Genomic DNA, 14,443 nt, shown 5'->3' on the forward strand with positions numbered 1-14,443 from the left:
AAGGACGAACTGCCTATGTTTTAGTGCCTCAAAGGCTCCGCCGCAGATCTTCAGGGCTCCACTGTGTGTGCAACCGGCTTCCACACTGTTCTCCAGAGCACCACTGTGGGTGCAAGTCTCCAGAGCTCTTTCATGGCCCTAGAGGGTCCTCTACGCTCCAGGGCTGGCTTCCTCATGGCCGACTTCCAGACAGTCTGCTCCTTCGTCACGGACCTCCTAGACCTCATCTTGGTCCCACCAGCATGTCCTGGGTCTTCCTCTGGGCCTCCTCTCGGTGGCACGTGCCCAGAACACCTCGCCGGGGAGGCATCCAGGAGGCATCCTAACCAGATGCCCGAACCACCTCAACTGGCTCCTCTCGACGTGGAGAAGCAGCGGCTCTACTCTGAGTCCTTCCAGATGACCGAGCTTAAGGGAGAGCCCAGACACCCTGCGGAGGAATCTCATTTCAGCTGCTTGTATCCGTGATCTCGTTCTTTCGGTCATGACCCAAAGTTCATAACCTTAGATGAGGGTAGGAATGAAGATCGACCGGTAAAGCGAGAACTTCGCTTTTTGACTCGGCTCTCTCTTCACCACGACAGACCGGTACAGCGCCCATATCACTGCTGACACAGCACCAATCCTGGTCCATTTTTCCCTCATTCGTGAATAAGTCCCGAAGATACTTAAACTCCTCCACTTGAGGCAGGACCTCCCCCCCGACCTGGGAAAGGCACTTGACCCTTTTCTGGCTCAAGACTAAGGCCTCGGACTTGGAGTTGCTGATTCTCATCCCGGCCGCTTCACACTCGGCTGCGAACTGCTGCAGTGAGAGCTGTAGATCACGCACTGATGAAGCCAATAGGACCACATCATCCACAAAAAGCAGCAACGCAATCCTACGACAACCAAAATAGATCCCCTCAACACCTTGGCTGTGCCTAGAAATTTTTTCCATAAAAGTTATGAATAGAATCGGTGACAAAGGGCAACCTTGGTGGAGTCCAACCCTCACCAGAAACGAATCTGACTTACTGCCGGGAATGTGGACCAAGCTCTGACATGAGTCATACAGGGACCTAACAGCCCATATCAAAGAGCCTGGTACCCCATACTCCCGGGGTATCCCGCACTCGATTCCTGAGGGACACAGTTGAACAACTTCTCCAGGTCCACAAAGCACATCTAGACTGGTTGGGCGAACTCCCATGCACCCTCCAGGACCCTGCTGAGGGTGTAGAGCTGGTCCAGTGTGCCACGGCCAGGATAGAAACTACACTGCTTTTCCTGAATCTGGGGTTCGACTATCCAATGGACTCTCCTCTCCAGAACCCCCAAATAGACCGGAACCAGGGAGGCTTAAGAGTGTGACCCCCCTATAGTGGGAACACACTCTACGGTCCCCCGTTTTGAATAGGGGGACCACCACTCCGGTCTGCCAATCCAGTGGAACTGCCCCTGATATCCACGTGATGCTGCAGAGTCGCGTTAACCAACGCAACCCTACAATATCCAGAGCCTTAAGGAACTCCGGGCGAATCTTATCTACCCCCGGGGCCTTACCATCGAGGAGCTTTGTAATCACCTCGGTGACTTCAGCACCAGAGATTGTAGAGCCCACCCCAAGGTCCCCAGGCTCTGCTTCCTCAGTGGAAGACGTGCCATTGAGGAGGTCTTCGGAGTACTCTGCCCACCAACCCACAACGTCCCGAGTTGAGGTCAACAGCACACCCTCCCCACTGTAAACAGTGTTGGGGGTGGGTACACCCCCCCCCCCCCCCTCCCACCCCTTGACACCAGATGCTGGACCAGAATCGCCTCAAAGCCGTACGGAAGTCGTTTTCCATGGCCTCTCTGAACTCCTCCTATGCCAGAGTTTTTGCCTCAGCAGCCAGCCAAGCTGCATGCTTCCGGAGCTGATTCCGGAGTCCCACAGGCCAAAAAGACCCAATAGGACTCCTTCTTCAGCCTGACAGCATCCCTCGCCATCGGTGTCCACCAGCAGCTTCAAGGATTGCTGCTGCAACAGGCACCAACAACCTTGCGACCACAGCTCCGGTAAGCCACCTCGGTAATGGAGGTGCGGAACATGGCCCACTCAGACTCAATGTCCCCCTCAGAACGTGTTTGAAGCTCTCCCGGAAGTGGGAGATGAAGCTCCGCCTCACGGGAAACTTCACCAGGAGGTCCGAGCAGACGCTCAAGATTCGTTTGGGTCTGCCAGGTCTGACTGGCATCCTCCCCCACCATCGGAACCAGCTCACCACCAGGAAGTGGTCAGTGGAAAGCTCAGCTCCTCTCTTCACTCGAGTGTCCAAGACATGCAATTACAGATCAGATGACATGATAACAAAGTCGATCATTGAACTGCTGCCTAGGGTGTCCTGGTGCCAAGAGCACATATGGACACCCTTAGGCTTGAAGATTTTGTTATGGACAATCCATGGCGAGCACAGAAGTCCAATAACAAAACACCACTCGGGTTCAGGACGGGAGGGCCATTCCTTCCAACCACACCCCTCAAGGTCTCACTGTCATTACCAACGTGAGCGTTGAAGTCCCCCAGCAGAACAAGGGAGTTCCCTGGAGGGGCGCTCTCCGACACCCCCTCCGTGCCAGGGTCGGGCTCAGCCTGTTGGGCTTGATGCTCTCGATCTCCCATGTGACGGCTCCCACAGTGCAACTGGGAGGTGGAATGGTGGCAGGCTGTTTCTCAGAATCGTCTGGTGAGTACTGACGGGACAGGGCATCGGGCTTAAAATTTTTGAAAGGTTGAACAAGAGAAAAATAGGGACAAGCATGACTGGCGAGAGCTTAGGTGTTTGGCCGTCTAAAGATATGATAGATTCTTACGATCAGTCCATACTACCATGAGTTGTTCAGCACCCTCGAGCCAGTGACGCCACTCTTACAAGGCCAGTTTTATGGCAAGCAGTCCGGGTCCTCCACGTCGTAGGTACGCTCTGTGTCTGATAGTCTGTGGGAAAAAAGGCACAGGGGTGAAGTTTTCCATCAGTCTGAGAACTTTGAGAAAGTACAGCACCTACTCCGGTATCAGAGATGTCTACCTCTAAAGTGAACTTCTATAGAAGTTTACAAATCCTAGGAAGGGTTTTAGCTGTTTTCATGAGTCAGGGATGGGCCAGTCGAGCACGGCCTTGATCTTTTCAGGTTCGGACCGAACATGCCCACCCTCCAAGATGAATCCAAGGAAGGTGACTGAAGGCTGATGAAACTCGCATTTCTCCACCATAACGAAGAGTCGGTTTTCTAGGAGGCATTGTAGGACCAGGTGGACATGTCGATGGTGTTCGGTGAGGTCTCGGGGGCAGGTGAGGATGTCATTGAGAAACACAAAAACAAAATCATTTAGAAAATCATGAAGGACGTCATTAATCAGAGCTTGAAAAACTGCTGGAGCGTTGCAGAGCCCAAACAGCATCACCAAATACTCGAAGTGGCCTAAAGGGGTTTTGAATTTTCCATTCGTCCCCCTGGCAGACACCAACAAGGTGATAAGCATTTCTAAGGTCGAGTTTGGTGAATATGGTGGCTTCGTGCACAGGTTTGAAGGAGGATGTGATTAATGGTAATGGATATTTGTTTTTTACAGTGATTTGGTTCAAACCTCTGTAATTGATGCAAGGACGGAGGGAACCATCTTTCTTTCCCACCAAGAAGAAGCCTGCCCCCAATGGAGAGGACGAATGATGGATTATTCCTGCAGCCAGGGACTCTATAATATATTTCTCCATAGACTGTCATTTTAGGACGGGAAATGTTGTAAAGTCGACTCGCAGGCAAGGGAGCTTCAGGTAGTAGATCAATAGCGCAGTCATATGGCCAATGGGGGGACAGAGACAGGGCTTTAGTCTTGCTGAATACTTGTTTTAAATCATGATATACTTTTTGAATGTGAGATATATCTGTGGGCTCAGCCTCTTCCATGTTCTCCACAGGACGACTCGGGGAAACAGCAGACTGTAAACAAGAGGTGAGACATTTAGAGGACCATGATCGTCAGACCAGTCTAGTTGGGGGTTATGTTTTTGTAGCCAAGGAAAGCCCAGAACCAGTGGTATCTGAGTTACGGGGAACACGAAGAAGGAAATCCGTTCTCTGTGGTTTCTTGGGATAATGAGTTCCAACGGTTTAGTCTGATGAGTGACCTTCTGTAGGGTTTTTCCATTAATGGCCATTATCTGCTGAGGTGTGGGCAGAGGTTCGACTTCTATTTGTGCTTGATCTACCAGATTCTGATCTATTAAATTCTGTTCACTACCGGAGTCGACGAAAGCAGTTAAATTAAGAGTGTCTTGGGAAAATATGATGGTCGCAGGTAAAGTGAGTCTAGGGGTCTTTGGAATTATGTTTTGGTCCGCCGGACCAAACCGACGGACTCTCTCTTTTGGCCGAACTGTGCACGAAGCAATAAAGTGATCAGGGGATCCACAATATAAACACTGGTTTGATTCAGGATGCCTCTGTCTTTCTTCAGGGGACAAACGAGTTCTCCCTATTTGCATAGGTTCAGGTGCTGAGATAAACTGAGTACTTTGTTGTGTGGATGGTTGGTTTTGTGGTGTGCGTTGAAGTGGTGTGCGGGATGGAATATGGGGTCTCACAACAGTTCTTTAATCACATAATTTCTTCCTTTCTCTCATCAACTATCAATTCGGGCTGCTAAACTGATCAGGTCATTTAGCGTTTTAGGTTCATCAAGGAGTGCTAGTTCATCCTTTAAAGACTCATGCAGTGACTGAAAGAAAGCTGCCGTAAGAGCACAGGCTTCCCAGCCTGAAGCGGCTGCTAATGGTCCATCGAAAAGCTTTTCCTGTGAGTAAACCCAGAATGTAGGATATGTTAACGTCATTGTAAGGAAAGGATTGTGGAGAGCAGAACACCAGAGAACACTGTAGCAAGAAACCTCCACAGTTACCAACTTCAACGGAGAATTTCTCCGGATTTGGGGAAATGACGTCATGAGAGTGCGGATGTAGCTGAGTGGCTGCGTGTTCGGTGGCGACCTCTGGTGTTGCGGCGAATTAATGTCCCAGGGAGTGCTGTAACATGGATGCCATCTGTTCAAGCTGTTGGTTGGTATGAAATTGTGTTTTCTAAAAGGGATCGGAGAGAATTTAAACTAAGCTAGGTCGACCATACATATTGCTGAAGGGACATAAATATGTCAAAATACTAACTGTGTGAGTGCTGTTGTGTGTGTTTGGAGGACTAAGCATTTTTGGAAGAATCACAGCAAGATTCTGCTGGTCCTGTGTTTTCTTTTGCCCAAAATAGAAAGACGTATTGGTGATTTTTGGAGATAAAGGTCGGGTTTAATCCCAGAAAATTAACACTGCTGCGGATTAGTCGCAGTAGAAGGGCGTGTTAATGTCCTCTCCTTAAATCTCATGCCAGTGAACTTCCATCTGGGACATTTATAGTATTGTGAACTAAAATTAAACATCATGGAGAAGAAACAAAGTAAACTAATTAACTCAGAAGGGGATGTAAAGTTTATGGGGAACTATGTAAAGGGAGCAGGTATGATCTGTCATAGATGGAATAAAAAACATGGTTTCTTGGGTAAACTAGATATTAAGGATATCTTAAAATTACAAGTAGATTTAAAATTAGAAATAATGAAAACCAAGAAACCAACTAAAAAGGAACAGAGAAAGGTCGAGTATAAATTCTCAGACAAATGGCTGGAACAAAGTAAGTTAAGAGACATGCAGAGGCAAGATAAGAAGGAGAAGCGAAAGGAGAAGCTGACAGCTGCAGTCTTGGTGCACCCACATGAGGAAACAGTGGTCGCATCCAGACAGTGAGGAGCGCAGCCCCCTGACATGCAGACAGCTGCAGGACAGGCGGCTGCAGCACAGCAAATTGGAGGAGAGATGGAAGGAGCTGTAGCAGTTCCTAAAACTCCTATAAGTAAGCAAGAAAAATTAAGCAATCCTTCTAAAACAGAAGAACAGAGCTCTTCTAGTAAGTCCTGGTCTCCTAATTTCTGGGGGGGGGTGCAGGAGTGCGAACTAGGAGTAAATATAAGAAAACTACTCCCAGCATATACCCAGGCGAAGCCTTAATGGCTTACGAACAGAAATTTCATCCATCTGGAAAAAATTTAGAGGAAGACACATTTCCTGTAGTTGAAGTAGCAAATCCAAACGTAGGTGACGCTAATCACCGACAGCCACCACCTATTCTAGTATATAAGCCATGGACACAGGAAGACAGAACTGCTGCTCTAAAGGGTATCCCACCGATACAGGAAGAAGTAGAGTTTTTAGCAGCTATTACAGAACTCAGAGGAAGCTTCCATCTTAATGGCAGAGAGATGCTCCAGTGTTTTACCCAGCTGTTTGGCCATCGCTGGTGCAGAGTAGCAGGAGGTTTCACTGGATGCGATGACAATGGTGACACATTAGCACATGATTCACCAGATTTAAGGGATGCTTTACATTTACTCTTTGAAAGAATTCGAGGAGTTTATATACAGACAGCAGATTTTGGTAAAAGCTCACAATGCAAACAGAAGGATGAAGAAAACCCACAAGATTTCTTGGATAGGATGAGGTGTTTTTAGAGCAAACTCTGCTATACCATATGATGAAGCAGAGGCAGGAGCCTATCAGCAACAGTTGAAGAGAGTCTTTTTGCAAGGCTTTAAAATTTAACTCAGACGGTATATAGACAAACACTGGGTTCATCAAAATACAGGAACTGTTACCCAAGCCTTAGAGCATGCGCAGCATGCCCATAAAACACAGCAAAATAGGAAGACAGATACGTTTGGAATGCAAGACAGTTTAATGGCATTGCATCGCTCAGGGACAAACAGGCAAAAGGGGGGAGGATTCAGAGGTCACAGAGGAAGAGGAAGAGGAGGAGGAGGAGGGCCACGACACAGCCACACACAGAGCAATGCATGTCTGAGGTGTGGAAAAATAGGGCATTTTGCTAGACAATGTAGGACACATTTACAAAACCTTGGCGCAAGAGATGAAAACTGCTGGATCTGCAATGAGCCAGGATATTTTGCAAGAGAATGTAATGAAAAGCAGGTGTATAACCCCAATTCTACCCAGAATTGACAATTACAGCCACACACCCCACCTCCTCCCCCACTAGCAGAGAAAAACAGTAGTGAAATGGAGGAAGTTGACATACAAGCAGCACTGGAACTTATAGCACTAAGTAAGATGCAAGATTTGCCATATAAAAACATAATAATAAATGGCAAAGGATATAGCTGTTTGTGTGATACAGGGGCATGTAGAACTGTGCTAACTGAACCTCCACCCGGAGTAAAATATTCCAACACCGCAGTGCATGTTAGATCAGCAGCTGGCACATCAGAGGTACATTACCTAAGTGCACGAGTAATAATAACAGAACCTGAGACAAAACTTACTTGTCAGGCTTCCGTTCTGATAAGTCAAAAATGCCCAGTAAACCCGTTGGGTAGAGATCTTATGCAAACGTTGCATATAAATATAGTATCAACAGAAACAGGTATGAAGGCTGTAGTGGAAGAAGGGGCCCTAGTCCTAAATGAACTATCACAGCCGCATTATTACTGGTCCCTCGATCTAGGCCCCACACCAACAGCTCGAGAACTGCTGAGGAGAACCAGAGAAAAACAAACTTCCCAGGGGGCACAGTACATGCTAGATACTGAACTCCATGTAACCATGAGATATAAAAATACTCCAGGGCCAGATCACCAGTATGATACTGTTTTTCACAGAGAAAATAATCAGACTGTTACCATACAGCACTTGTATGTTGACCCCAAAACAGGGAAATCCTCCACCTCAATCATACTGTCAGGAAGACAGCTCCAACAGTTTAAAGGCAGTACACCTCATCTGTCATTAACTAAACCTGTGGGGGGCCAGTGGAAAGAATTAGAAAACTTTATACAGCTGAAAGAGGGAGATATGAGGCATTAACAAGCTCTGACTGGAAAGTAGATCCTAACACAAGAATCTGGAAACTCACTCTAGGGTGGATAGTCAAAGTCCATCCAAAGACACATTTGGATGAGGCAAAGTGACAAATACAGGGCCTAGCTGAAAGCAAAGAGAGCAACAGGCACCCTGCCCTAGCTGCTGTCCCACTTGAACTGTGGTCCCAATCATCGACTGATGTGGGACTTATAAAGGGATTTCCACCATATAAGGTTAAATTAATATCCGAAAAATGACCACTAGTTCGCCAGTACCCCTTGAAGTCAGAAGCTGAAGAAGGTATTAAGCCAGTAATACAAGATATGATGAAGTCAGGAATATTAAGAGAAGCACCTGATGCTACATGCAACACACCTATCTTTCCTGTGCAGAAAGCCAGCACAGGAAAGTGGAGGATGGTCCAGGATCTCAGACCAATAAATGAAATAGTGGAGCATGTTGCTCCTGACGTCCTGAATACACATACATTACTGCATTCATTAACTCCAGATAAAAAATATTTCTCAGTGGTAGATCTTAGCAAAGCTTTCTTTACAGTACCACTGCATGAAGAGTCACAGCATTTATTTGGCTTTCGGTTTAAATGGAAAAAATACACCTACACCAGACTCCCACAAGGCTTCAGCGAAAGCCCACATGTATATACACAAGCCTTAAGATACTCTATGAGCACCTGTGAGGTGCCTGAACATAGTCAAGTCCTGTTGTATGTAGATGATATTCTTATAGCTTCAGACACTCAACAACACTGTGAGGAAGCTACCATTACAGTTTTGAAACATCTCTACCAGACGGGGCACAAAGCCTCTAGGGATAAACTGCAGTTTTGTAAGGAGAAAGTGATTTATTTGGGACATATGTTATCACAACATGGCCGCTCCCTCCTAAGCAGCAGAAAAACAGCCATACAGGAAGCCCCAAACCATGAACTAAACAACAAATGATGTCCTTTCTGGGACTGTGTAACTTTTGCAGAGAATGGCTACCAGACTATGCAGCCATTGTGCAACCTTTGCAATCTATGATCTATGGCAAACACATGATATTAAAAGACAAAATCACATGGACTAAGGAGTGAGAAGCAGCATTCACAGAGCTAAAAAATCTGCTTCAAACAACAGTCACCTTAGCTCTGCCGGATTATAGCCAGCCTTTCACACTTTGTGTAGATGCATGTAAGGGTTATATGAAAGCTGTATTAACCCAGCCATTTGGCTCCAAAAACAGACCTTTAGCATTTTATTCTAAAAAACTGGACTCAGTGGCAACTGGATTTCCAATTTGCTTGCAGGCCTGCACTGCAGCAGCAGAAGCTGTGAAGCAGACAGCTGAAATTGTGCTGTGTCACCCACTCACACTGAAAGTTCCTCATTCAGTGTCACTTGTATTGCTACAAACCTCACTTCCTTTCTTGACACATGCAAGGCATGTCACATTGACCTCATTGCTACTCTCACAACCAAATATAACTCTGCAAAGATGTGGTCCACTGAACCCTAGCACGTTAATTCCAACAGCAGAAGATGGGAAACCACATTCTTGCAAAACAAAGGTTGAGGAAGATACAAAACCTAGGCCAGATATCTCTCAGACCCCTCTGCAAAACTCACAAATAATATTTGTGGACGGATCAGCATCAAAAGATGAATATGGAAAGAACAGAGTTGGTTATGCAGTAACCACTGAAACCAAAATTATAGAATCACAGGCCCTGCCCCATACATGCTCAGCGCAGACTGCAGAGCTGTATGCTGTTATCAGAGCCTGTGAATTATATGAAGGAAAAATCCTAACCATCTATACAGACAGCCAATATGTATTCGGTTCTGTTCACCATTTTGCCAAAATATGGGAAAATAGAGGGTTCAAAACATCATCTGGAACAGAATTGACACATTTTAATCTGTTAAAACGACTGCTGTTAGCTATCCAGCTACCAGCAAAGATAGCGCTTTGTAAATGTAAAGCGCATCAATCTGATGAAACCATGGAAACAAAGGGGAACACCTTCGCTGACATTTCTGCTAAAATAGCTTCGAAGCTTCCCCTCACACTGAAAATGTCAGATCTCCTATTTATAGATACAGATGTGCTGAAAGATTCACAACAATCTGCACTAGCTGCAGAAGTTAAATCTTGGCTGAATAGAGGGGCCATAAAGAAAGATGACATTTATCATTTGGAAATTAAACCAATTTTACCAAAGAATTTATACAGAACGGCGGCCCATGCGACACACGGAATTCCCCACGTATCGAGAGGGGGAATGATACACTTAGTAAATCTACATTTCCACACCATAAATTTTGCAAAAAACGTTTGTAGATCATGTATTATCTGCTGCAAACATAATCCACAAGGAAACATGAGACCCAAAAGAGGCCAGTTCCCAGCAGCAATTCATCCCTTTCACACGATACACATGGATTTCATAGAGTTATCATGGTCAGGGGGAAAGAAATATTGTTTAGTGGTCATAGATGCATTTTCAAAGTGGGTTGAAATATACCCTGCAAAGCACTGTGATGCACTCACAGTGGCAAAGAGTTTAGTGACACATTTTTTCCCCACATACGGTATCCCAAAAATTATAAGATCAGATAATGGGACTCATTTTGTAAATAATGTAATAGAACTGTGCTCTAAAGGATTAGGGTTTCAGTTAAAAAACCATTGTTCTTACCACCCACAATCTGCTGGGCTGGTTGAACGAACAAATGGAACAATAAAAAATACAGAGAGTCCATGGCCTGAATGTCTATCTCTGGTTAAATTATGGATGAGAATAGCTCCAAATCAAACTGGTCTCACTCCATTTGAAATAGTACATGGAAGACCTTTTCCATTGCCATCAGAAATGGATGACAGGAAAAGCACAGCAGGAAACATCACTAGCTGAATGGATGAATAGAATGTTACAAACAAAAGAAGCACAGTTGTCCAGTAGTCTGCCAGTAAACTCTGCTCCAATTCCACAGAACAACCTGAGGCCTGGAGACCTGGTGATTAAGACACTCCACAGAAAGGACTGGAGCACCCCCTGCTGGAAAGGGCCATACCACGTTCTCCTGACCACACCGACAGCTCTGAAAATCGCAGAGAGACCATCCTGGATCCACAAGAGCCACTGTAAGCTAATATCACCGTTACAGGAGCCAAACCAACCGACGGGGTAACAGGGGAAGACGGCTACAAAGGGGCTGTTGACCCATAGGGCTCAGCATCTCAAACCGGTGAAGAAAACAACTGACCTGTGCCCAACTTAGCATGGCTTTTTGTAACATGTGGACAGGACTGATAAGCCTGAGCCTAATTCTGGTAGCAGGGCTCTTTCTCTGTTTAAGGCAGGATCCACAGGATACGACATCACACGAGAAGAGATGGACACTGGACGGCTCTCATCTCAGACCCCTAAAGAAAGGAGGAGGACATCTGTTTCTGCAAAATTATTGGTATCGTTACGTGTATGAAACAGCTAAAGCACAAAATAAAACAGACTGTTATGTATGTTCTATCATGCCAGTTCATTCCCAGGGTCCTACAGTGTATGTGAGAAAAATGAATTTCACAGGAGCAGCATGTGCCTTTTCAATAGGACTCTGGGGGTATGCAAAGCGTACATATTTTATTGATCCCGGTCAGAACCTGACGAGAGGAGAAGGCATCCAAATGGTTGGTAAGGACCACAAAACATACACATATTACAATTACAACAATTCTCCTGCATATGCATGTGACCCACGTAACTGTACATGTGACCCCAAGAAATGGCACCCTCTGCACATCAGTAATAAGGGAAGAGCCACACCATTCGAAGCACATGCCAACGGAAACACATTCCATTATGATTGTTTGAGTAGAGAAAAGGAAAATGATTATTCTATCTATATGGGTAACACCACGCAGTGTGGAGGCACATGGGTCCCCAAAGGTAATAACAACCAAAATGGAACATACTGGGTTGAGGGGGTAGCTTGGTTATGCGGGAATAACGCTTATTTCATACTACCCCCGAATTGGTATGGGGTGTGTGCTCCAGTTTTCACATCTGATCACACTATAATACTCAGTAAGGTAACGATGATACCCACCTTCCCCAAAAGGCAAAAGAGAGATATAGAAATGAAACCACATGACCCTATCTGGGGAACAAATGTCCCGGATGAATTTAAGCTTTGGCCAAAAGATGAAAAAGTGACACTATCTCCTTCGTTGGCTAGGTGTGGGCAAACTAATGCTGCGTGTGGAAACTTTAAGCTACCGATTAGGGCTGTTTTTGAATAACTCCATAATAGAGGGCCAAAACACAGAAATGAGCGCTATGCGAGCCATGATGATTCAGAACCGCATGGCTTTGGATATTCTAGCATCAACGGGGGGCATTTGCGTTTTGTTGAACAACACCTGTTGCACATATATCCCAGATAATATACATTCCTCAAATATAACAGGAGCACTGAATAACTTGCGTAACCTGCAAAACGTCATGACACACGACCACCCGACCCCTAGCCAGCTCCTCTTGGCTAGACTGGATGCTCCAAGGGGGATGGATGAAATTGGTTAAGATTTTCTTACTCGCCATAGCAGCATTTGTGATCATCCTGTGGATCTTGTCAGTATGTATTATCCCAGATTGCAAATGCTTGGTAAAAAGGATAGTAACTCAATCAGTCACAGTCTGATGCAGCATTGATTCAAGTCGACACCACACTGGACCCAAAAACAGATGACAATGATGACATGTTGTAAATGAATATATCTTCAATGCCTGAGTGTATTCATAATTGTACTTCATAAAATGACCTTATAGCAGAAAATTGAAAGAAGTTGCTATTTAAGTGAAATGAGAAAAAGTACAATGAAAATATGAACACATCTCTAGATATTGTGTCCTGTCATGGTTGACACGCCTCTTCAACATTGCGTGGCAGTCGGGGACAGTGCCTCTGGACTGGCAGACTGGGGTGGTGGTCCCCCTTCATAAGAAGGGTGACCGAAGGGTGTGTTCCAACTATAGGGGGATCAAACTCCTCAGCCTCCCTGGTAAGGCCTATGCCAGGGTATTGGAGAGGAGAGTCCGGCCGATAGTCGAACCTCGGCTTCAGGAGGAGCAGTGTGGTTTTTGTCCCGGCCATGGAACACTGAACCAGCTCTACACCCTCTGCGGGGTACTTGAGGATTAATGGGAGTTTGTTGAACCTTTCCACATGTTTTTTGTGGACCTGGAGAAGGCATTTGACTGTGGCCCGCATGATGCCCTGTGGGGAATACTCCGGGAGTACGGAGTCGGGGGCCCTTTATTAGGGGCCATCCGGTCTCTGTACAAGCGGAGCAGGAATTTGGTCCACATTGCTGGCACTAAGTCGGACCTGTTTCTGGTGCATGTTGGACCCCGCTGCCCTTCGTCACTGGTCCTGTTCATAACTTTTATGGACAGGATTTCTAGGCACAGCCAAGAGCCGGAGGGGGTCTGGTTTGGGCACCAGGGGATTTTGTCTCTTCTTTTTGCAGATGACGTGGTCCTGCTGGCCCCCTCTAGCCAAGACCTACAGCATGCACTGGGGCGGTTTGCGGCCGGATGAAGATCAGCGCCTCCAAGTCCGAGGCCATGGTTCTCGACCGGAAAAGGGTGGCTTGTCCTCTTTAGGTTGGAGGGGAGTTCCTGCCTCAAGTGGAGGAGTTCAGGTATCTTGGGGTCTTGTTCACGAGTGAGGGGAGAATGGAGCGGGAGATCGACAGACGGATCAGTGCAGCTGCCGCGGTAATGGGCACGCTGTGCCGGTCTGTTGTGGTGAAGAAAGAGCTGAACCGAAAAGCAAAGCTCTCGATTTACCGGTCGGTCTATGTCTACGAAAATTGAAAGCTTTACATGGTGAAAAGTTTAAGAAAAGAAAACATAAAAAGTACATTGGAGTGGCATAATAAAGGACAGTAAAGTTAGACTACAGACAGAAATTAGTGACGTTTCAGTTGATAGTCATCTTTGTTTCTGTTGTTCCTGTTCTGGAGGGGTTCGAGGACAAACTGCCTCCTGTCAGCAAACCGGTATATATACACTACCGGTTTGCTGATTTGCAACTGTATAAGATCAAACGTGAAAGAGAAAGAGCTTTATACCATGTCCTTCCTCTTTCTCTTAAGTGAGAAATAAATGAGTGAATTGGCAGTAAAATCTCATAAATAACAGTTTGGCTCACTAAATAATTCTGAATGTCCCCTCACTTCAGACCCTTTGACTCTTATGAGTGGTGGTTTATATGTTCTATGTTGTCCGTCTTTCGATTTTTCCTCATTGCTTTATTTATTACATTTCTACCCAGTCTACGCGTGATTCAATCGGTAGCTTATTGGGATTTTTCCCATAGTCTTTGGATGATGTGTTGTCATCAGATTAATGTAGTCATAGTGTTAAGAAACAGAATAATGTATGTTCAATAGAAAAGGGAAATAATTCACATCAGAAGGTTTACATAAATGGG

The sequence above is a fragment of the Girardinichthys multiradiatus genome, chromosome 3 (assembly GCF_021462225.1).
Source record: "Girardinichthys multiradiatus isolate DD_20200921_A chromosome 3, DD_fGirMul_XY1, whole genome shotgun sequence".
Lineage (NCBI taxonomy): Eukaryota > Metazoa > Chordata > Actinopteri > Cyprinodontiformes > Goodeidae > Girardinichthys > Girardinichthys multiradiatus.